General features: G+C 37.6%; 1 protein-coding gene across 2 annotated transcripts in view; it reads right to left on the reverse strand.

The window, feature by feature from the left end:
• Window positions 1–1,165: 1,165 nt before the first annotated feature.
• LOC137647012 (uncharacterized) overlaps window positions 1,166–24,094 on the reverse strand; it is a 154,974-nt gene continuing 132,045 nt past the window's right edge. For both annotated transcript variants that reach the window (XR_011045510.1, XR_011045509.1), the window contains exon 4: window positions 1,166–1,513. The gene's annotated coding sequence lies outside the window, so the exon portion shown is untranslated. The remainder of the gene's footprint in view (window positions 1,514–24,094) is intronic.

Consider the following 24,094-nt stretch of genomic DNA (forward strand, 5'->3'; position numbering starts at 1 on the left):
TTGTAAAGAATATCACATTTTTTACATCAGAAACAGTAGAGGATATCACATTTTTTAAAACAGAAACGGTAAAGAATGTCACATTTTCCTATTTTCCAACAGAAATCAGAAACAGTAAAGAATGGCATGATCAATCATTTTTTAAAACGAATGCCAATTTCCTTGTGTTCTATTATTTCAAGAAAGCCTACTACTAGTAATAAAAAAAATAACTGCAAGGTTAAACTGGAAACAACTATCAGTTTTAAAGGTTCTTATGATATCTATACACCATAATACTGTTGAATCTGTTTTAAGAGATTTTTGAATAATAAAGTTAGAAAGTTGAGTTCTTTTCTCATAAATCTTGTCCTCTATCTAATTAAAATGTAAAAACATAACTGTTTATTTCATGTTACATTACAAATTTCCTGATAATTAAATCGCCTGTACGGTTGGGTACTTGTATTTTTATGCTATTGAATTCTTTTCTCTATGACTGCTACGTTCAAACAATCATATTCTTACTTATAGCTTTAAGATATTTCTTCTTTTGTTTTGTAATAGTTCCCTCTGTAACATGGTCTTCCACTATCTTGGGACAGAGTTTTCTTGTTTGAGGGTACATTCAGGCGCACTATACTACCTCATTTTTCTTCCTCTTGTTTTTTTTTTTTTTTTTTTTTTTAAGTTTTCATAGTTTATGTATGAAAGAATTATTTAAACGCTGTTACTGTTGTTAAAATATTTAGTATTAAATTATTAATTACTTCTATTGCAGTTTATTTATTTCCTTATTTCCTTTCCTCACTGGGCTATTTTACTTGCTGGAGCCCTTAGGTTTATAGCATCTTGCTTTTCCAACTAGGGTTGTAGATATATAAATAATAATAATAATAATAATAATAATAATAATATACTTGAAGACGGGGCTTTTAATTCGTAAAACCCTGCTAATTCTGTTGGGAATACAATTTGTGTCAGTTGGTTACTAAGCTGGTTAAAATTCACTAAGAATGAGTTGTTTGCAAAGTTCCTTACTATGTCAGTGCCAATCTACATATTACAGCGACGGACCCTATGTACAGAGCTGAATGAGAACCCAGGAATCCATACAAAAAGTTATATCTGCAACAGCTGTGATACGTAACATTGCTACGAACAGAAACGGAATCGCAGGTCATGTAATAAAAGCAGGGAAGCCTAAAAATCTTTATTTCTTGTGTTATTTGTCACAGTTGCATAGTTGTGATTGAAGATTGGTGCCACATTTTATAATGTTTACCTCGTTAAGTAATAATCAACTGTTTTGTATAATAGGGAAGTTATATACAACGAAGTCTTATATTTTACAAATTCTGATATACTTGGACTTCATTGTCAGTAGATTTATCTCGGTCGAGTCTTTTTATCAATAATTCTACTTCCAGCCTCAATTTTTCCCGTTCCAAAAGCAGGTTCTCTTGTTTAATTCAAGCATTATTTACTTCAATGTCATCGAGGCTTCCTAATGTTGGAGGCTTTTCTTCTTAAACTGTAGAATAAATAAAGAGATTACATCAATTGTTATTTAGTATCATGCATTCAAGGGACACCCCAAATTTCATATTTTTCATGAAAATTATATTTCTATCAATCTAACAAGTCTGAAGTTAAACTCATTCATATATAGAACAATGGCTGCATAAATTCATAAGATTTTGGAATCTGTTGCCGGTAGAGCTTAATGTTTCGTAATAATATAACAAAAATATAACTTTACTTTAAGTTCAACTACAAAAATTCATTCGAAAATATACATACATACATACATACATATTATTAAGTATACATATATATATATATATATATATATATATATATATATATATATATATATATATATATATATATATATATATATATATATATATACACATGTATATATATATATATATATATATATATATATATATGTGTGTGTGTGTGTGTATATATATACATATATATATGTGTGTGTGTGTGTGTGTGTGTGTCAGCAACAGATAATTAAATATAGTCATGTAGAAAATAATCGATGCGTAGGTTCAGGATTCTCAATACGAATTTTCCTCACTCTTCTTCTTCACATCAGACGTTTGGTATTGTTCGTGACGTCACGGCAGGGGAAATTTGAATGATGTTTCTTCCTAAAGCGAGTGACTCAAGATATTCTTTGTATTCATTATTTTACACCTTAAGTATTTATGTACTTTAAATTTTCTATGTACTAAAACTCCCATCTGCTTGTCTATTAGGTATATTTGTCCACAGACATATTCCGGATTGCTAATTACCTTTTACAGTTTCATTTTCTATTTTGTAGGCCATACGTTTAGGGGTAGGATTATGCATGTTCCCTTGGAGGCGAGAGTTTTATGTATTGGTACTGTAATACCATATGCGCTACGTGTATTAGGAGTAATGTTGAACAGAATTGCATTGATAGAACATGTTTGAATATTAATCATAAGTATAGTAGCGTATGTTATGAAGGATATAATCATGGATTAATTGCCTCAGAGATAGGATGCGAATCTTCTTACATTTGTATTACAGTATGATCCAGTCTTTTAAGAGTGATGCTTATTTGTTATTTTCATATTTTTTGTACAAGAGTTATGTTTATATTGATGTAGACTCTCGAGAGACAAGCCATTGAAAGTTGTAGCAGTAATGTAAGCCAGGAATAATAGTATTTTAATAATACATACGTATCATACAATTATTATTATTATTATTATTATTATTATTATTATTATCGAAGCTACAATCCTAGTTGGAAAAGCAAGATACTATAAGCTAAAAGGCTCCAACAGGGAAAATAGCCCAGTGAGAAATGAAACAAGGAAATAAATAAATAATAAAAGAAGTAATGAAAATTTAAAATAACATATTTAAAAAAACATTAACAACATTAAAACAGATAACTCATATATAGACTACAAAAAGGCTTGTTTCATCCTGTTCAACATAAAAACGTTTGCTGCAAGTTTGAACTTTTGAAGTTCAACCGATCCAACTACCCGATTAGGAAGATCCTTCCACAAATTGGTCACAGCTGGAATAAAACTTCTAGGATACTGTGTAGTATTGAGCCTCATGATGGAGAAGGCCTGACTATTAGAATTAACTGCACTCCAAGTACTGTATTAAGAAAAGGATGGAACTGTCCAGGAAGATCTGAATATAAAGGATGGTCAGATAAAAGGAATAGCTTATGCAACATGCATGGTGAAGTAATTAAACGACGGTGCCAAAGATTAATATCTAGATCAGGAATAAGAAATCTTATAGACGTAAGTTCCTGTCAAACAAATTAAGATGAGAATCAGCAGCTGAAGACCAGACAGGGGAACAATACTCGAAACTAAGTAAAATGAAAGAATTAAAACACTTCTTCAGAATAGATTGATCACCGAAAATCTTAAAAGACTTTCTCAATAAGCCAGTTTTTTTGTGCAATTGCAGAATATACAGACCTTATGTGTTTCTCAAAAGTAAATTTGCTGTCATACAAAGTTGAAGAACATCATCACTACTGAGATCTGGATGTTTAGGAGCCATTGTCCTTGACCTACTTAGAATCATACTTTGAGTTTTGCTAGGATTCAACTTCATACCCCATAATTTTCACCATGCACTAATTTTAGCTAGATCTCTAAGGGATTCAGCAATGCAAGATCTATATTCAGGAGATGAAATTGATGCAAAGAGTGTAGCATCATCTGCATATGCAACAAGCTTGTTTTCTAGGCGAAACCACATGTCATGTGTATATAGTATGAAAAGGAATGGGTCAAGAACACTACTTTCAGGAACACCAGATATTACATTCCTATACTCACTTTGGTGACCATCAATAACAACTCTTTGATATCTATTACTTAAAAATTCAATAATAATACTAAGAAACAACCTACCCACTCCCAACTGTTTGAGTTTGAAAACAAGGGCCTCGTGATTAACACGATCAAAGGCAGCACTAATATCTAGGCCAATCATACGAACTTCCTGACCACAATCAAGGGATTTCTGTACAGCATTGGAGATTGTAAGAAGGGCATCACATACCCTGAGTCCTTTACGAAAACCAAATTCCAAACTAGGGAACAGGTGATTACCTTCAACAAACCTATTAGGACGTTTTGCCAAAAGACGTTCAAAAACATAAGATAATATGGAGTTATGGAAATTGGGCAGTAATCAGTGAACTTGAGCTACCAAAAACACATTTACAAAGTGAAGTAACATTACCTATTCTCCAACAAGTGCTAAAAGCTCCTCTTCTTGCTAGTTTGCCCAAATAACACATAACTTTGGAGCTAAAAATCTGCAGTCTTTATAAAAAAAAAAAAAAATACCATTTGGGTCTACGCCTCCATAAGCATCAACGTCCATTAACAGAGCTCTAATTTAACGAGATCGAAAAGCTAAACTATTTAGTTTAGCCTCAGAAAAACAGGGATGAGGAAGTTCGAGTTTCTCATTACTCTCCTTGTTGTCAAACACATGAGCTAAAAGGGTTGCAGTTATGTTGACTAGATTCTCATTCAAAGGGACAACAGAATCAACACTACTATACAATTTTGACCAATTTAAGCCTAAAAGATTATGCAAAATCCCATTCCAGTCTGTTCGAGATTTCATATGAATTTTACATGAGTATGATACATCAGGGACAGGCTGCTCAGTCTTCACTACTAATGAAATCAAGGCATGATCAGATATCCCAGTCTTTTCGTAACATCCGTTGCGATTAGACGTCTGAGCTGCAGGAGCTCCCCAGTTGCATCGGCTTACGTAACCGTAACTTATTTTCCTCGGTGTAAAACAACTCTAAGGGAATTCGTACCCTATCCATAGATCGCTATGGACAAAGACGAAGATCCCACCTCCCCCCCCCCACCCCCCCCACTTTGGCTATTGCTGATAGTGGTGTATTGAAATTCCAAATGGAACTTGTATTTTCTTTTTTATTATATTATATTATATTTTGTTTTATATTATATTTTGTTTAAAGTAGCATGGTCACTGGAAGACACTTAGCTTAGTTTCAAGTATTTAACTACCCCCTTTGTTGTTAACAGCTCACTGCCTTCCTGCGGCCGTTTCTGGTTTTAACCTAACCAGCCACTAATGCTTTGCTTTCTTCCTGAGGTTGACGGAAACTTAAGTCAGTTACGAAGGAGCATTCCATCGCTAAGGGTCTCGTAACTCGAGCTCCTGTTCTTGATATAAGAATACACTTTGTACCGCTACCCAGTTAACGTGACAAGAACACTTTCTACATGTCCTTTGAAGTGACGAAGAGTATTATCGCCATGTAAACTCTGTTTAATCCCGACCAGGAAGAAGCTTGCTTTCATCGCAACCCATCTCTACACTACTTCGCCTTCGTCCCAGGATGATATTGGTGGGTCTGTAAAACTCGGGGGAGTTTTTTTTATGTCAGTCCGAAATCATTTAGAGGGATAATGCCATCCCATATAAATTTGACTTCCAATTATCATCGCTTACTTTTTTTTCAATAATTTTTATTTTTTCATACCTTTCAATTTTGTAACGACTTCGTACCCATTACAGTTTTGTAACGACTTCGTACCCTTTTCAGGGATATCATAAATTGTACTACGTGGACTCCAGTTTGGACTATGGGTGTATATTTATTTACATAAGTTTTCCAAGGTATGCAACATGCCAAGTGTTATAACGTGCTTCACATAATAATTTGATTTTAATATGTATTTATACGATCGTTGTGTAGTATGTAATTAGACATTTGGTAATATTTAAGGTATTTGGAAGAAGCTGAATTACTGCGGTTCCCCCTTGCTTCATGATGGTCAACTTTGTGTATTAGCTGCCGCATCAGCATCTGGATGAATTAGGATATTTATCAAATACAATAAATTACTTAATTTTTTTCACATTTTAATTATCCTTATTTTAATTCCCAGTGTTTGTAAATTAAAATTCAGCGTATGGCGACCGTGACAGGATTAAAGAATTATAGGTTAGGTACGTGATACAGGACGTGAATTGCGGCGTGTTAGAGGCTTCTTCCTGGAAGGGGTTGTTATAATTTGCTTATCTCTTTAATCGATTTTTTGCTGTTCAAGAAGAGTTCAGTATACCATTTGTACGATTCCGTAAGCGAGTTTATTGTTTACTTGGCAATTGATTTAAAGTTCTTTGTTAACCATTTATGCGGTTCATATTTTGTTTATCCCTTTGCGAATAATTTATTGCGTATTTGAGTGCTCCTATTCCTCGCGTTATTTTGAGTTGCTTCGTAATAACGTTATTTGTAATAAGTGGTGTTTACTATTTTGTTTAGAAAATTTTCGTTGTGCATTGCATTAATATACTTATTATATATGTATTGGTGCTTGTTTGCTTATTTGTAGTTGTGTATTGTATTAATCATACTTTTTATATATTTTGGTGCCTGTTTTTTTTTTTTTTTAGTCATAATGGCTGAGTTGGTAGTGCTAATTGGTCAGCGTAAGATTATTAGGAAGAGGGTTACAGATTGTGCCAACCGTTCCTCGCAGTACCCTTCATTAGATAATACTGCTAAAGTATCTGAACGAGGTGTTCTCCTGGATTATAGGAAGTGATTAAGTGACTTGGATTCTAAAATACAGACTCTAAAATTTTCAGGGGAATTTAGAGAAGAGGATTTGGAAGCTGAGCTTTCAGCATGTCAATCTTACCATGATAAGATTTCAGGTATTTTGCCGTTTTTGGATGTAAGTGTAAATGCTGTAAGCCCTCCACTTTCATTAACTACTGATATTGCTAGGAGTCTTTTGAGGCAACCCACTGCCCCTCTGCCAAAATTCCAAAGTAAGGAAGGTGAGGATTTTTTGAAATTCATTAGAGAATTTGAAACTACGACCCAGAGTTTTAATCATCCAGACAGGGACTTGCTCTTACTTTTGAAACAACAAGTTGAAGGTAGGGCTAAATGTTTACTTGGATCTTTGGAGGCCGACAAACAAAGTTACAACGATGCCAAAGACTTATTGACTAGGCATTTGCCTCAGCTGAATTACGAAAATCTTCTGTAATTAAGAAATTAACTTGTCTAAATCTCAAAGAAGGAGAGGACCCTTTTGTCTTCTTATCAGAACTTAGAAATATAGTCGAAAATTTCAAATATTTGCATATTGATGTTGAGGAGGTTGTTAGATATTTTGTTTGGTCTGCACTGAATGATAGATTTAAGTCTCATCTGGTTCATATCACTAATGTGACTCATCCATCATTTCAGCAAATTGTAGATAATTTCTTTACAGCATGTGAAAGGTATGAACAGGGTCAGACGAAAGGTAAATTGTCTGTCAGGGATAAAGTTGTAACTCATTCAAAGCTATTACAGGAAAAGACTAGTACCATGGCTCTTAAAACTAAGACTGTTCCCGCCAAAGCTTGTAATTTTTGTTCCAAGGCCGGTATTTCTGACAATGATCATTTAAGTTACAAGTGTACTAAGTATGCTACCCCTTCTGATAAAATTTCTTTATTAAATCTGCATAAAGGTTGTGTAAAATGTGGTAATTTCAATCATTTCACTAAAGCATGTAAGTTCAGATTTCGAAGACCCTGTTCACATTGTTCGCAGTATCACATGGAGTATCTTTGTGGGAAACTTAGTCCTGACAGGTGTAATAGTAAAGAAGAGTCTACCAAGGAAGCAAGCAGTGGGATAGCAGTATTGCCAAATGTTACCACAGGTTCAGTTCTCCCTACTTTCATATTTTGTGTAAATGGTCAAAATAAGCTTTACAGGGGTCTTAAGGATTCAGGGTCACAAAATACTTTTATATCTAGCAAGTTAGCTTCCTCTTGTAATTTAAAGTGTTTGACTACCATTGTTAAACTTACTGTGAAAGGGTTTAATGGTCAAAAGGAATATTCTACTAGTATTGTTGAAGTTCCTATAAAGCTGAGGAATGAAATTTTTGCTATTTCTGCTTTAGTTGTACCCTCTATAAACCTGCAATTAAATTTACCTTGTCTTGGTCAGGTAGTTAGTGTAATGCAGAGTAAAAATTTTGTATTTGCTGACAAGCTTTTATCAGCCAGTTCTCAGGGCATTGATGACGTTCAGCTTTTGTTAGGAGTAGATTTTTCACATTGTATTTTGGGAAGAGATGTAGTGATAGGAAGTCCTAATTCGTCTATTTATATTGAGACTACTTTAGGAATAATGCTTATGGGGAATGTTGATAGGTTCCTAATTAATCTTAATTCACTTAATGGTAAAGATAGTTTAGCCTCGAAACCACTAAGGGGCGAAAATTCTAATGCTGAAAAAGGTACATATTATAATATCCCTTGCCATTCTTATTTTCTAGCTACTACTGTATCTATTAATGATGAATTTAACGAGCTCAATGACATGACGACAAATTGTTCCTTCACTGTACTTTCAGATAAAGGAACTATTATTGATAGGAAACTGCAAGAAGCAACTGATCAAATCCTGAATATGGAGAGCCAATTTTATTTGAACTATGATCAGAAAGTTTACAGTGATGAATCTAATCAGCTCAATAATTCTCTCGTGGATTACACTTTGAGAAATTTGCACACGAGAAGTGATGGACGTTTAGTTGTTCCCTTGTTATGGAATGGAAAGGTATCACACCTTCTTTCGAGAAATGAGTCTCTTTCCAAGGCTATTCTTCAATCTAATTTGAAAAAGTTACTTCGTAAGAAAGGTTCCTTACAGTTGGTGGATAACTGCATAAAGGAGCAATTAAATATGGGAATTATTGAACCAATTTTTGACTTGGAAGTATTTAAGGCTGAATACCCTAACTATTCATTCTTACCTCATATGCCAGTTTTTACGCCAGAAAGGGAAACTACGAAATGTCGCATAGTGTTTCTTTCTAATTTACGGGAATCCTATAAGAAACTGTCATTGTCACATAATCAATGTATGTATGCTGGGCCTAACCTAAATCAAAAGCTTTCATCTGCATTTCTTAATATTAGATTTGATGAAAAAATTTTAATTTTTGATTTGAAAAAAGCTTTCAATATGTTGGCTTTAAGTGAAATTGATCAGTCTAGACTATTGTTCTTTTGGTTTCGGAATGTTAGTGCAGGTGATTACACTCCCGTTGCTTATAAAAATGTTAGGCTTTCATTTGGACTTCGGTGTAGCCCATTTCTTTTGATGGCTTCATTGTATTATATGTTAATTTTAACTTCCAGTAATGATTCAAGAATTGATGAACTGAAGAAACTTATTTATGCCTTAATATATATGGATAATGGTGCTATTACCATGAACAGCTCTGATGACCTGATGTGGGCCTACAAGCAGTTAGATGACATATTCAGACCCTTTGAATTTGAAACTCAGCAGCTGATAACAAATGATATTGATCTGCAGTCTAATATTGATCAGTCAGTTCTTACTCCTGAAGTCAATAAATTGTTTGGGCTTGAATGGAATAGACTTTCGGATGATATTTTCACTAGGCCAATTAACCTTGACCCAGGAGCTAACACTAAAAGATTAATTCTTAGGTACATTGCCTCCCAGTTTGACATTTTTGGTTTCAACTTGCCTTTATTTAACCGATGTAGGCTTTATATGCATAATTTGCAGTGTCAAAAGGGTTTGAATTGGGATCAGACTCTTAACAGTCAACAGCTCAAAGACTGGAGGAATATCTGTAGGCAATGTAATTCATCGCCCCCTCTCAAAGTAACTCGGTTTGTGGGTCGAAGGGATGGTGAGTATAATAAAATTGTTTTTACTGATGCCAGTTGTGACATATATGGGTGTGTCATTTATCTACTGAATGTTGAGTCTGGCAAACTTACCTTAGTTAATGCTAAAAATCGGTTGGTTAATACCCAATTGAAAGGTAAATCCATACCATCTTTAGAGATCCACGCCATTAATTTAGGAGTTGAGCAATCTATTGATCTTTATTTGGATCTTGCTGGTCCCAGTTGCATAAAACCTATAAAGGTGACAAAGATTTGTCTATTTTCAGATTCTTCTTGTGCCCTGCAATGGTTAATAAGTTCTTCTCTTCAACTTAAGAAAATGAACCAATGTTCTACTTTTGTAATGAACAGAATCTATAGCATACAAAAACTTTGTGAAACATATCCTGTTCAATTTGGGTTTATTAATGGCAAGGAAAATCCTGCAGATATGGTAACCAGGTGCACGTCATATAAATTGTTGATGAAATCTTTTTTTCTTTCAGGCCCGAACCTGACTAATATTCGGACACCTGACATGCAGTTCACTATTCCTAAAGAGGGTGATCTTTCAGGAAATTCCTTTATTATTTCTAATGTTCCTTTAGTTAAGATAGAATGCTTGGTTAATATTTCAGATTTTTCAGATTTCAGAAGACTGGTTTTGCTGTACCGTCGGTGTATAATATGCATATACAAATGGAAAGCTAAAGTGAGAAGGGAAGTTAAGGTACAAGAAAATAATTTTTTCTCTTTAGCTCTTGTCCATTTGATTTTGAATGATCAACAAAATCACTTTGCTGATGTTTTAGAACATTTTTCCAAAGGTTTTTCTGCAGTAAAGGATATACCAGGTATAGTTTCTCAGTTGAATGTGTTTGTTGATAACGATGGCATTTTGAGAGTGAAGAGCAAATTTAAGAATGAGAAAAAATTTCCTATTCTATTATCTAGGGACAGCCATTACACTAACTCGCTGAACTCAGAAGACACTATTTCATTCCTAGAAATTTTTCATTGGTAAAAAAGATTCTGAGGCAATGTGTTCACTGCAAAAGATTTAACGCAAGACCCGTTAATTTAAATCAAAATTGTTACAGGGAATTCAGGGAAGACCCACCAGCTGTACCTTTCGGCAATATTTTCGTTGATTATATTGGTCCTTTTACAGTTAAGCTGGAGAAAGAAAATGTTAAGGTATGGCTATTATGTTTTACTTGCACTTGGTCTCGTGCAGTTAATTTGAAAATTTGCAGAACACTTAGTGTGCCTGATTTTCTTAGGGAATTTTCTATTCATTGCTTCGAATTTGGCATCCCACAGTTATGCGTTAGTGACCTAGGGTCACAAATAGTTGCAGGAGCTAATGTTATAACTTCATTTTTGAATGATCCCCACACTCAATTGTATTTTGAAGAGAGAGGTGTTAAACCTTTGACTTTTCAACAGTATTTTAAAGGGTGTAGTCAGTTAGGCTCCATGGTCGAAGTTTGTGTTAAGTTAACAAAGAGGCTTCTATATGGGTCCATCAAGAACAATATTCTTTCTTTCTTTGATTTTGAGTTTACTGTATGTCAAGTTGTCCACTTGGTAAACAAACGGCCAATATCTTTTAAAGAGGCTCTTAGGGATAGTGCAGCGGAAGACCTTCCTGAACCAATACTCCCGAAATGTTAATAAGAGGGTATGAGCTTTCTTCCCTCAATATCATTCCAGATTTATCACCTTTACCTGAGGATGAAGAATTTGTTCCTTTTGGAACTACTAATAAATTTGAACAGTTGTCTAGGATTAGGAGTAAACTTTTAGATATTTACCATCATGAGTTTATGCAGACCCTTTTAAGCCAGGCGGTTGATAGAAAGGGTAGATATCGCCCTGTGACTCATCATCCTCTAAAAGTAGGTGACATTGTTTTGATTGAGGAAGATAATACGAAGATTAACAATTATCCTTTAGGTCGAATAAAGGAAACTTTTACAAATGATATTGGGGAAACTACACATGCAAAAGTTTTCAAGGGCCGTACCAGACAAGTTTGTAAACTCCATGTTAATAATCTGATACCTTATCTTTCTTTAGATGATGATGTGGACTTTAAGTCAAATGATTTGCACAACATTGACAAATTATCACCAGCTTCTGAGAGGCCTAAAAGAAAGGCTGCTGTGGAAAGCCGGAGGAAAACATCTGAAATGTTGAATTTATAAACTGATAAATTTAAATTTGTATGTAGTGTAAATAATGTATTTGGTAAATCCAAAAAATCTTTTTGGATTCGTTCCCCTTCAGTGTACTGAAATTCCAAATGGAATTTGTATTTTCTTTTTTATTATATTATATTATATTTTGTTTTATCTTATATTTTGTTTAAAGTAGCATGGTCACTGGAAGACAGTTAGCTTAGTTTCAAGTATTTAACTACCCCCTTGGTTGTTAACAGCTCACTGCCTTCCTGCGGCCGTTTCTGGTTTTAACCTAACCAGCCACTAATGCTTTGCTTTCTTCCTGAGGTTGACGGAAACTTAAGTCAGTTACGAAGGAGAATTCCATCGCTAAGGGTCTCGTAACTCGAGCTCCTGTTCTTGATATAAGAATACACTTTGTACCGCTACCCAGTTAACGTGACAAGAACACTTTCTACATGTCCTTTGAAGTGACGAAGAGTATTATCGCCATGTAAACTCTGTTTAATCCCGACCAGGAAGAAGCTTGCTTTCATCGCAACCCATCTCTACACTACTTCGCCTTCGTCCCAGGATGATATCGGTGGGTCTGTAAAACTCGGGGGGAGTTTTTTTTATATCAGTCCGAAATCATTTAGAGGGATAATGCCATCCCATATAAATTTGACTTCCAATTATCATCGCTTACTTTTTTTTCAATAATTTTTATTTTTTCATACCTTTCAATTTTGTAACGACTTCGTACCCATTACAGTTTTGTAACGACTTCGTACCCATTACAGTTTTGTAACGACTTCGTACCCTTTTCAGGGATATCATAAATTGTACTACGTGGACTCCAGTTTGGACTATGGGTGTATATTTATTTACATAAGTTTTCCAAGGTATGCAACATGCCAAGTGTTATAACGTGCTTCACATAATAATTTGATTTTAATATGTATTTATACGATCGTTGTGTAGTATGGTCAATTTTGTGTATTAGCTGCCGCATCAGCATCTGGATGAATTAGGATATTTATCAAATACAATAAATTACTTAATTTTTTTCACATTTTAATTATCCTTGCTTAATTCCTGGTGTTTGTAAATAAAATTAGCGTAAGTGGGGAGTTTGAAGACTCGGCCATTGAAGAGCTTCTTCAATCCATTGAAACTAACCAAGGTAACAATCAAGGAAACAACATCGACATGGAAATGAACACTGATGAAACCTCTCTCTCTCTCTCTCTCTCTCTCAACAAAAACGAGGCGCCCCATCCTCCCCTCCACCCGACCTCCAAGCTGTTAAGAAGGCCCATCAGACGTTGTCTGGCAGCGAAACATTTTCGCTTAACCTCCAACTCACCCAATTGGATGACGAACAAGAGGAAGAACCAATCCCTACTCCTTCAAGGACCAACACCCCTCGTTCTCAAGATGGAGACTCCATTACACAGGAAGTAAACGAGGACTCCACTGACACGGGACTCTGGACTCTCGTGAATGATAATAAAGGTAAGAAGCCGAAAGTTCCTTTCCCACCCACTAACTCTTTTTCAAAGTTTAAAGCAGTAAATACCACTCAGTGCAGTGCTTATGATCAGGTCATAAGGATTGAGAATGAATATCCTGGAATTAATATCACTGTAAAACCCAACTTGGAAGGAGATATGATTCTCTCCTCTCATGACCAAGCAGCTAGTGATATCCTTAGCACCATCACCACCCTTGTAAGACTAGATCCCTCCAAACTCAGAAGAATTTATGTTGTTTGTGGATACTCTTACAAATATAATGTACGTAGATTACTTGCATATCCAACTATTGTTAAAGCCGAGAAGTGTACCCCTAAGGACGGGGGAGTGTCCAATAAAGTCAAGTGCACTTTCGAACCCCCCCCCCCCCCCTGAATGTGTTGACTCGGAATATGGGGAAAGTTTAAGATACAGGACTATAATCCTCCCCTTCTTAGGTGTCATAAGTGCCAGAGGTACGGGCACCACAAAAACAACTGTCATGCCACTCACCCTGTTCGTGGCATATGTTCAAAGAGGCATGATACCTCCATCTGCCTTACTATATTCAAGGCAGATGAGCCCACTCAACCACGATGTCCTCACTGCAAACAACCTCACCACTCGTGGAACCATCGTTGTCCTGAGAGACTCAGGAGGGAATACGCTAGGAGGAACCAAACCTCTCCAAACTTTAGTGCGGCTGGCTCAATTCCAACCCATCCTACTCAACAACATCCTGCCCCACAAAAACAACAACCTAATTCTACTAATCCACAACCTAGACCCATGCCCCAAACCTATCCTTCCTACGGTGCTCCCTCACAAGTTCCACCCGACCCAAAACAACCAAACCTATTCCCAGACAAACAACTCCTTCCTCTCAACCAGCCTCTTCCCTTTTTGAAATTCCTGCCCCCCAACCAAAACCTCGAAGACAACCCAGATCACCAAGAGCCCCCAGATCTAACCGTTCCCCCAAACCTCAATCTAACCCCACTCCTAAACAACACCCCCCAGCCCTCAACATCTCATGATCCTATCCCTCCAGCCCCTAGCACATCCTCCAACATCCACTATCCCCCACTCCAACAACAAAATTCCCCTCAACTAACCTCACAACCTTCTCTATCCCATCCTATCCTTAACTTCTTCCTATAAGTTAGTGTCCTGGAGCCAGCCATTATCTCTTTCTTACAGAAATTTAGTCATAGATGAGGCCCTTAAGTCTGCCATCAGTTTCATCTGTGAGACACTATCTCGTGCCCCCCTATCTTAAATTCTCGGACTCCGGCAGTGATATGAGTTTACCCCCCTCTCCCTTACCACAGGAGAGCAACTATATCAAAGTATTACAATGGATCATCCTAGGGATCAGGCCAAAGTATGCTCTCCTGCAGTCTCAGGTAGCCATACAGAAACCGGACATCATTCTCTTGCAGGAAACACTACTTAGAGTAAACACCACTTTCAAACTTGCCAACTACAAGGTACACAGAACACACTACACTGACACAAGTCGTGGCTTAATCACACTAATAAAAAACACAATTCCCTCCAAAAGAATCATTGATATTGACTGCCACGAAGCAGAGACACTTAGCGTTCAAATTACCTTTTTAAACACTACACTAACAATACATAACATTTACAAAATCGCTGCAAGTGTACTTGATGCTAATCCGCTTTTTGTGGCTGCTGAGACTCAGGATACTTTTTTTTCAGGTGACTTCAACGCACATCATCCCTTCCTTAAGTCTACCTCCCCCACCAATACTACTGGGGAGCATCTATATTCACTACTTGAGGATTTTCCTGGGGTGAAACTCCTCAATAATGTAGATATCCCCATTCATATTGCTGGGGGACGTCTGGATCGTACATTCGTCTCCCAAAACGTATGCAACAACTCCTCTTGGGACTTTCATCCTATTCTCACAAGCGATCACTATGGCATGACTTCCTCTTTTCGGTTGGAGAAATTGCCGGACCCTCCTCCTCCCCCAAGGAGATGGAACCCAGATTTCGCCAAATGGGATCTTTTTGAGCAGCACAGGACAACATGGGCTGAAAGATATTCTGTTGAACCTCTTGAAGACTCCAATAACATCCTCCAATCACTCAGTGAACAACTAACTGAGGCTGTGGCATCCTCTATGCCTAAGAAAAAATCCTTTACCAAAGACCATAAGGATTCCTGGTACTACAATTCCAGGATTAAAGCCATGAGCAAGCGGCTTAACCGTATCAGATAACTTTTTCAAAGAATAATACTGATGCTCTTCATCAAAACCTGGTCGGAGTAGCTCAGCACTCTGCCCAGGTGGCGAATGAAGACAAAAAAAAGAAAAATGGTTTGACTGGTGCGCTGAGGTTAACTTTTCTACTCCTGTTAGAAAGATCTGGGGCTGGTTTAACAAAGTCTCCGGTAAAAGATCCACCGTAATGGTCTCTCACGCAGATCCTACTGCTGAGGCTCTCAGATTGGCACAAGAGTTTGCAAACCGGTCTAAGTCTGATAACCTCTATCCTGAGGCCAGACAAAGACAAGGGGTCCTTTACCCCATCAGGATGACCATGGTCACTGCAGCTTGCAACATATCCGATGATGTTGATGCTCTGTATACCATGGATGAACTCAATGTCACCCTCTCCAAGACCAAGAACACTGCTCCAGGGGCTGACTATATCACATATAGTATGCTCAAACACATGGGTGACCCTGCTAAGGAGATATATCTCCAACTTATTAATAAAACCGATGTTGAAAGGGTTAGACCTCGGCTCTGGAGGCAACAGGAAACTCAACCAGTTCCCAAACCAAAAGAGGAAAACACCTACAGGCCTATAGCTCTGATCACTTGCACGGAAAAAAAGTTGCAGAACGAATGGTCCTAAATTGACTTAAATGGAAGGTTGGAAATCTACACCATAGGCTGTATGCATTCACTGATGGTGTAGGCACTCATGAATGCATTACAGACCTCATGGCTACTATCAACGAGTCGCAAGCCCTTGTAGTCTTCTTGGACATTGAGAAGGCTTTTGAACTTGCCAGTGTGGCTGCAATATTCTTCTCTCTTGTCCGCAAGAGAGTCAGAGGTCACCTGCTGTCCTGGGTTCAAGAGTACACTCAAGGCCGGGAAGCATGAGTCAATTTCCAAGGTGTCACTTCACCTTTCCTCCCTCTGGAGAATGGCAATCCTCAGGCAGAAATACTAAGTCCATTCCTAGTTAATGTTCTCATTGAAAATCTCCTATTAAAAGAACTCCCTAAAGGAATAGAGGTGTTCATATATGCAGATATCTGTATAGTATGTCCACACTCTGTTCGTTTTCAGTCTCAAAAGATGAAGAGCCCTTACGGCCATCGCTCATGAATGTAATGAACTAGGTTTTGAAAATTAATCCCCTTAAAACTAAGGCAATGGCCATTAAATATGTTGAACCCCTCCCCCTCTTTTATTGGTAATAACTCCATTGAGTGGGTTCCAAATTTCATTTACTTAGGGGTTGATATTAATCATAAGCTTCTCCCCCATACTCAAGTTAAGTTACTTAGACAAAAAGTCAACTCTCGATTTTCTGCAATGATAAGAATTACTACTTTACAAAAAGGAACCACTCCTCATTTATTGAGACTATTTTATGTGCAAAATGTAAGATCACAGGTTGAATACGCTTCCCCTGTACTCACATCCCTCCCTCCAGTTCTTCTTTCTTCACTTGAAGTTATTCAAAATAATGCAATGAGGTTAATTACTGGTGCCCCTATGTGGATAAGGCTTCACAATCTCAGGCAAGAAACCAACCTGTTATCAATTGCAGATAGAATAAAAATGCGTATGTGTTGTGTTATCATTAAGACATTAAAAATTAATAGAAACTCCCCACTTAAAACTAAAGTAAACAGATTCATCAATTTGCATGAAGACCTAGAGCCCTCTAATCATTACATTGGTAAACTCATTCAAAAAATTAGAGATGTAAATACTCAGCAGGTCATTCTTAACGTGAAACATGATAAATTTGATGAAAACTATGTCCCTCCAGCACCTTGGAGCCCTGATCCAATTGAAGTTAACTACACTGTTCTTCCAGCATTTAAATCTCAATGTTCTCTTCAACAATTGAAGGTTGCAGCTTTGGATTCTATTAACAGTACCAGTTCCACTAACGTTTACTTCACAGACGGCTCCGTAGACAGGAATATACCTGCTGCAGGTTCAGCTGTATTCTCCAGCACCTTTTCCAGTAGCTGGAGGCTATCTGACCATGCTTCCATCCTACAGGCGGAACTCTTTGCTATTGCAAAGGCATTGGAGAACTCCCTTTCAAAATTTGGCCATACAACTATCCACACCAACTCTAGAGGTGCCATTCAAAGTATTGTAAAGTGTAAATTTAATGAAAATATTTTCTTAATTAGTGTTGTAAAATAAAAGAAATTACAGGGTTGGCATGGAAATGTGTGTCGAACTTGTTTAGTAAATAAGAGGTGAAATACTAATCAAATTAAGTGTTGTGAAGTATATTTCGTTCTTTTTAAATTAAATAAATAATTAATAAATAAATAATAATTGAATATTATAAATAATATAAATAATTAGTATAAGTATTTGAGAGATACCGCGAATTAAATTACTAGTAGAGTTGTACGGTCGTAAATAATTGATTGTTACCATTTAGCTCTTCCAAAAAACTAGTTCAGTAGTGTGTGGTAGGGTGGAAAAAATGTAGTATACAAAGCTCCGCCAGAAAGACTGTGCTCTCTCTAAAGTTTAAATTGGGTGATTTAAATTACAAGAAGGAACCAACTTCATTTATTCCAAGGAGCCGCCAATTTGGAAAGTCAAATTCGCTAAGTATATTTTCTGTTTTTGTTAACATGTAATAGAGAATAGAAACTATGCGTCTTTGAAACCTTAGCTCAAACAGGTTGGTTTCTGAAGTTTGGTTCTAAAATAGGTTCCTTTGGTTAATTACGATATTTTTTCTTTTATCAGCAGTATAGAGGCTTTGGCCACAGCCCATGCACAGAGGAACAGGAGAGTTACCCTCAACTGGATTCCAAGTCACGTAGGTATTCATGGAAATGATGAAGCTGACTGCCTCGCTAATAGTGCTCTGCGGTGTACCACAGTAAGCAGGGCATGCAGACCCTCTCTAACACATATCAAAAAGTTAATGTCTGACTATTGTCATGTACAAAAAAAAAGTTTAATTCGTCAAATCTTGCATGAGGGTTCCCGTTCTGCTACGTGGTACACTGAGGTTACTGATATCCTCCCCCATAACATGCCCAAATCCTTTAGTAGGAAATTAACCGTCATTCTCCACAGGTTACGTCCTGGCTACCTCTGCAGCTGGCAGATTATTGATGTAGAGAATAGACCATGTCCTTATTGTGATCTTTCCACAGGAGCTGAACCCTTGGAACATTACCTTCTTTTTTTTCAGAGAAACCTTACCCCTCAGACAATCCATAACCTTCCCTCCCCCTTACACAGCTGTACAAGTAACTAAACACATACTGGAAAATACACACACACTTTCTGGCTCCTTATGTTCTTATCCCCCTCCCAGATAACTTAGTAACGTAATGTAAAGCATCTTAAATTAGTTTAAATTACTATTTAAATACATATTTATTCTCATATAAAGTAACTGCCAAAATAGGCCTATTTAAATTATTACATACACAAACACAAACTCAGGCCTAGGTTTAAGTCTATGGGATTCCAAACAAAAGTTTCACTTATTCTACGTCAACACTAAACCTTATAACCTCATCCTAATCCTTTCCCTTCCCCCTGTGAAACAAAACAGTTTTTAATTAATAAAACAGTCTTTCATTACTTTATAACCAAAAAAACTTTTTCTATAACATACGCAAACTCATTCTTATTTAATAGTCCAGGTAACTCATTTCACTGTTGGAAACACAAACCCATTTCTTGTATAGCTAACCGGAATCTTACCCCTATCCATTAAGGATAATAATCCTAATCATCCTTTCCCCCTCCAAAAAACAGGTACACCAACACAGTATATAAAAGTGCAAGTCACAGAATCATGTCAAGCAAGCACACGCTTTACATGTAGGATCTCCTTTTCTTGATCCCCCGGCTCACTGCACACATTATCCTTCCTATCCTTTCCAAAAATGCAATTTCGGGTGCCGCTTTAGCCTTCCCAAAATAAACCCTGATATCACAGGAAGTGTAACATTTGTCGAAACATATTCCCTATCCAATACAGCTCCTCTCCCTACCAAAAGAACAAATAACATATTCACAGTCTACCTAAATGAAAAGTGATAAAATCATGGAAACAAAAAAAGCAAAGTTTACCATGAGGGATCGCATTTTCTAGATCCCCGCTCCATATATAATCCATCTATCCTTATCCCAACTTATCCCCATGGTGTCCTTATCCCTGAAACGCAAACCCAGCGATCAAGGAAGTGTAACGCATATCACGTGAATGACTGTAAAAAGTCTTTCACTCGATATATTTTTAATTATTTCTATTTCTGTTGCTTAAATATAAATCCTTTTCCTTTTATCGTAAAATCCCTTTTCATTTCGCTATCCCACTATATTCCTTTTGCGATAACAAGTATATCAATAAAATCTATTGGTATATAGGATAAAGCAAAATCTATGTAGAAGACCAGCGAAATGAATCTCCCTTTGCCTGTGTGTGTGTGTGTGTGTGTGTTGACTCGGTCTCCTTCGCCTAACCCCTACCCACTTTCAACCCCCATCCCACCAAACCCTACTCCCTCCTATCCACCGATGACGTAATGTCTGTCGGCTACATCTGTTCACTGTCCAACACTTGGCTCTTCGCCAAGAACGAGTCTCACAGCTTGCCTAACTCTCTGTCAGCCCTACCCCAACTCCATCCCTTCCACCCTTCGTTGCCTCTGGTGACGTAATCCACTTCCTGTGCTGGCCTCTTCCCAGCCGCAGTCAACACACGCCAACTCCCGCTAAACTACAATTCATTTCATTTCATCTCATTTAATTCCTTTTCGATCTCTCTCTCTCTCTCTCTCTCTCTCTCTCTCTCTCTCTCTCTCTCTCTCTCTCTCTCTCTCCAAAATAACGTATTTTTTCTTTTGTTTAAAGTTTAGCATGCATACATGCATATACCAAGGCATTTCCCCCAATTTTGGGGGGTAGCCGACATCAACAAATGAATCAAAAAAAGGGGACCTCTCCTCTCTACGTTCTTCCCAGCCTGACAAGGGACTCAACCGAGTTTGGCTGGTACTGCTAGGGTGACACAGCCCACCCTCCCCCGTTACCCACCGCAGATGAAGCTTCATAACGCTGAATCCCTTACAGCTGCTACCTCCACGGTCATCTAAGTTACCGGAGGAAGCAGCAGGACCTACCGGAACTGCGTCACAATCGCTTGCCATTCATTCCTATTTCTAGCACGCTCTCTTGCCTCTCTCACATCTATCCCCCTATCACCCAGAGCTTTCTTTACTCCATCCATCCACCCAAACCTTGGCCTTCCTCTTGTACTTCTCCCATAAACTCTTGTATTCATCACCTTCTTTAGCAGACAGCCATTTTCCATTCTCTCAACATGGCCAAACCACCTCAACACATTCATATCCACTCTAGCTGCTAACTCATTTCTTACACCCGTTCTCACCCTCACTACTTCGTTCCTAACCCTATCTACTCGAGATACACCAGCCATACTCCTTAGACACTTCATCTCAAACACATTCAATTTCTGTCTCTCCGCCACTTTCATTCCCCACAATTCCGATCCATACATCACAGTTGGTACACTCACTTCCTCATACAGAACTCTCTTTAGATTCATGCCAAACCCTCTATTATTTACTGCTCCCTTAACTGCCCCCAACACTTTGCATCCTTCATTCACTCTCTGACGTACATCTGCTTCCACTCCAAAATTTGCTGCAACAACAGACCCCGAGTACTTAAACTGATCCACCTCCTCAAGCAACTCCCCATTCAACATGACATTCAACCTCGCACCACCTTCCCTTCTCGTACATCTCATAACCTTACTCTTACCCACATTAACTCTCAACTTCCTTCTCTCACACACCCTTCCAAATTTTGTCACTAATCGGCCAAGCTTCTCTCCCACGTCTGCAACCAGTACAGTATCATCCGCAAACAACAACTGATTTACCTCCCATTCATGGTCATTCTCGTCTACCAGTTTCAATCCTCGTCCAAGCACTCGAGCATTCACCTCTCTCACCACTCCATCAACATACAAGTTAAACAACCACGGCGACATCACACATCCCTGTCTCAGCCCCACTCTCACCGGAAACCAATCGCTCACTTCATTTCCTATCCTAACACATGCTTTACTACCTTTGTAGAAATTTTTCACTGCTTGCAACAACCTTCCACCAACTCCATATAACCTCATCACATTCCACATTGCTTCCCTATCAACTCTATCATACGCTTTCTCCAGATCCATAAACGCAACATACACCGCCTTACCTTTTTCTAAATATTTCTTGCATATCTGCCTAACTGTAAAAATCTGATTCATACAACCCCTACCTCTTCTAAAACCACCCTGTACTTCTAAGATTGCATTCTCTGTTTTATCCTTAATCCTGTTAATCAGTACTCTATCATACACTTTTCCAACTACACTCAACAAACTAATACTTCTTGAATTACAACATGCACTCATGCACACCTCCCTTACCCTTATATAGTGGTACAATACATGCACAAACCCAATCTACTGGTACCATTGACAACACAAACACATATTAAACAATCTCACTAACCATTCAAGTACAGTCACACCCCGTTCCTTCAACATATCAGCTCTCACACCATCCATACCAGATGCTTTTCCTACTCTCCTTTCATCTAGTGCTCTCCTCACTTCCTCTCTTGTAATCTCTCTCTCATTCTCATCTCCCATCACCGGCACCTCAACACCTGCAACAGCAATTACATCTGCCTCCCTATTTTCCTCAACATTCAGTAAACTTTCAAAATATTCCGCCCACCTTTTCTTTGCCTCCTTTCCTTTTAGCAACCTTCCATTTCCATCTTTCACTGTCTCTTCAATTCTTGAGCCAGCCTTTCTTACTCTCTTCACTTCTTTCCAAAACTTCTTCTTATTCTCTTCATATGAACGACCCAATCCCTAATCCCACCTCAGGTCAGCCGCCCTCTTTACCTCACTTACTTTGCGCTTTACTTCCACATTTTTCTCTCTATATTTTTCATACTTCTCTACACTATTACTCTACAGCCATTCTTCAAAAGCCCCCTTTTTCTCTTCCACTTTTACCTTCACTCCTTCATTCCACCATTCACTGCCCTTCCTCATGCTGCCTCCAACAAACTTCTTGCCACACACATCACTTGCAATCCCAACAAAATTTTCTTTTACTAACTTCCACTCCTCTTCTAAATTACCAGTTTCTCTTACTTTCACTTCGTCATATGCCATTACTTTAACTCCCTCTAAATATCATTTTCGATCCCATTTTTTTAAGTTAAATAGTTAGTACTAACCTTCAGTTATCCCCCTTGTGACAGTTGTATTCATTTCCCCCCTCCCTTTCCCCCTTTTTCTCCCTTCCTTCTTTTCTCCCATTTTGGTGATTTAGCGTAAAATCCTGCTCTTGAAGTTACTGTGTAACGTAAAAATTAAGTCGACTCACGACAATCATGCACATGTTCTCCTTATTTCCCCTCCCTTCTCCCCTTTCCCTTTTTCCCCCTATCATCCCCTTGAATTAACGTAAAATATTACTGCTTAAAATCAATCATATTAACGTTAAGTCACCTCTCGACTATAGCTGTGTGCCTTCCCTCCCTCTTTTCCCCTTATCCCTCCTCCCCCTCCCCTCCCCTCCCCTCTGCACTACAGCGTAAAATTGATGTTTGCTCTCGTACTACACTCTGAGCATTCGCCATTTGTTCTTACATAAGTCATTCACCTCTGTCGCCTCCTCCATTCCACCCACTCCCCCTCTGCACTCCTTCCCCCTTCCTCTCTCCCCTCCTGCTTCGCGCTGTAGCGTAATACACACTGCCATCCCCTTCGCAGCATATCTTTCCTTACTCTTTATAGTTGAGCAACCAAAACTTTTTCTTGTTTTCATTGACAATTCTATCTTTAATCATAAATTCTATTACTATTACGATCCTTCTGACTTTTTTCTAGCTTCCTTAAGGCTTTTACTACATATTTTGCTCCTCGGGTCAATAAATTTTTTGAAAGGTATCAATTTACTCCACAGGAATATCAGAAAGAAAATGAAAGCTGAAATGCATATGTAACTAGATTTGAGAATTTAGCTGTTTCATGTGAATTTCTAAAGTTAGAAAATATTATCATAGATGAAGTTATTCCCCAATGCACTTCACAAAAACTAAGAAAATAATTACTGCAAGATAAAGATTTAATACTAGAGAAGGTATTAATTATAGGCTGAGCTTTAGAAACATCAAATAGGCAAAGTAACATAATAAGTAGTTCTACATGAAATAGAATGGAAAATTCAAAAATTAGCAGGATAGGCTCAAAGTTGAAAGAAAATGAGAATCAGAAAAAGAATACGTCAAAGCCTAGTCATAGGAAATTGCCAAACTCTAATGTTCATAAATATCAGAATCAGACTTATAA

Source organism: Palaemon carinicauda, chromosome 9, assembly GCF_036898095.1.
Source record: "Palaemon carinicauda isolate YSFRI2023 chromosome 9, ASM3689809v2, whole genome shotgun sequence".
In the NCBI taxonomy this organism is placed as follows: domain Eukaryota; kingdom Metazoa; phylum Arthropoda; class Malacostraca; order Decapoda; family Palaemonidae; genus Palaemon; species Palaemon carinicauda.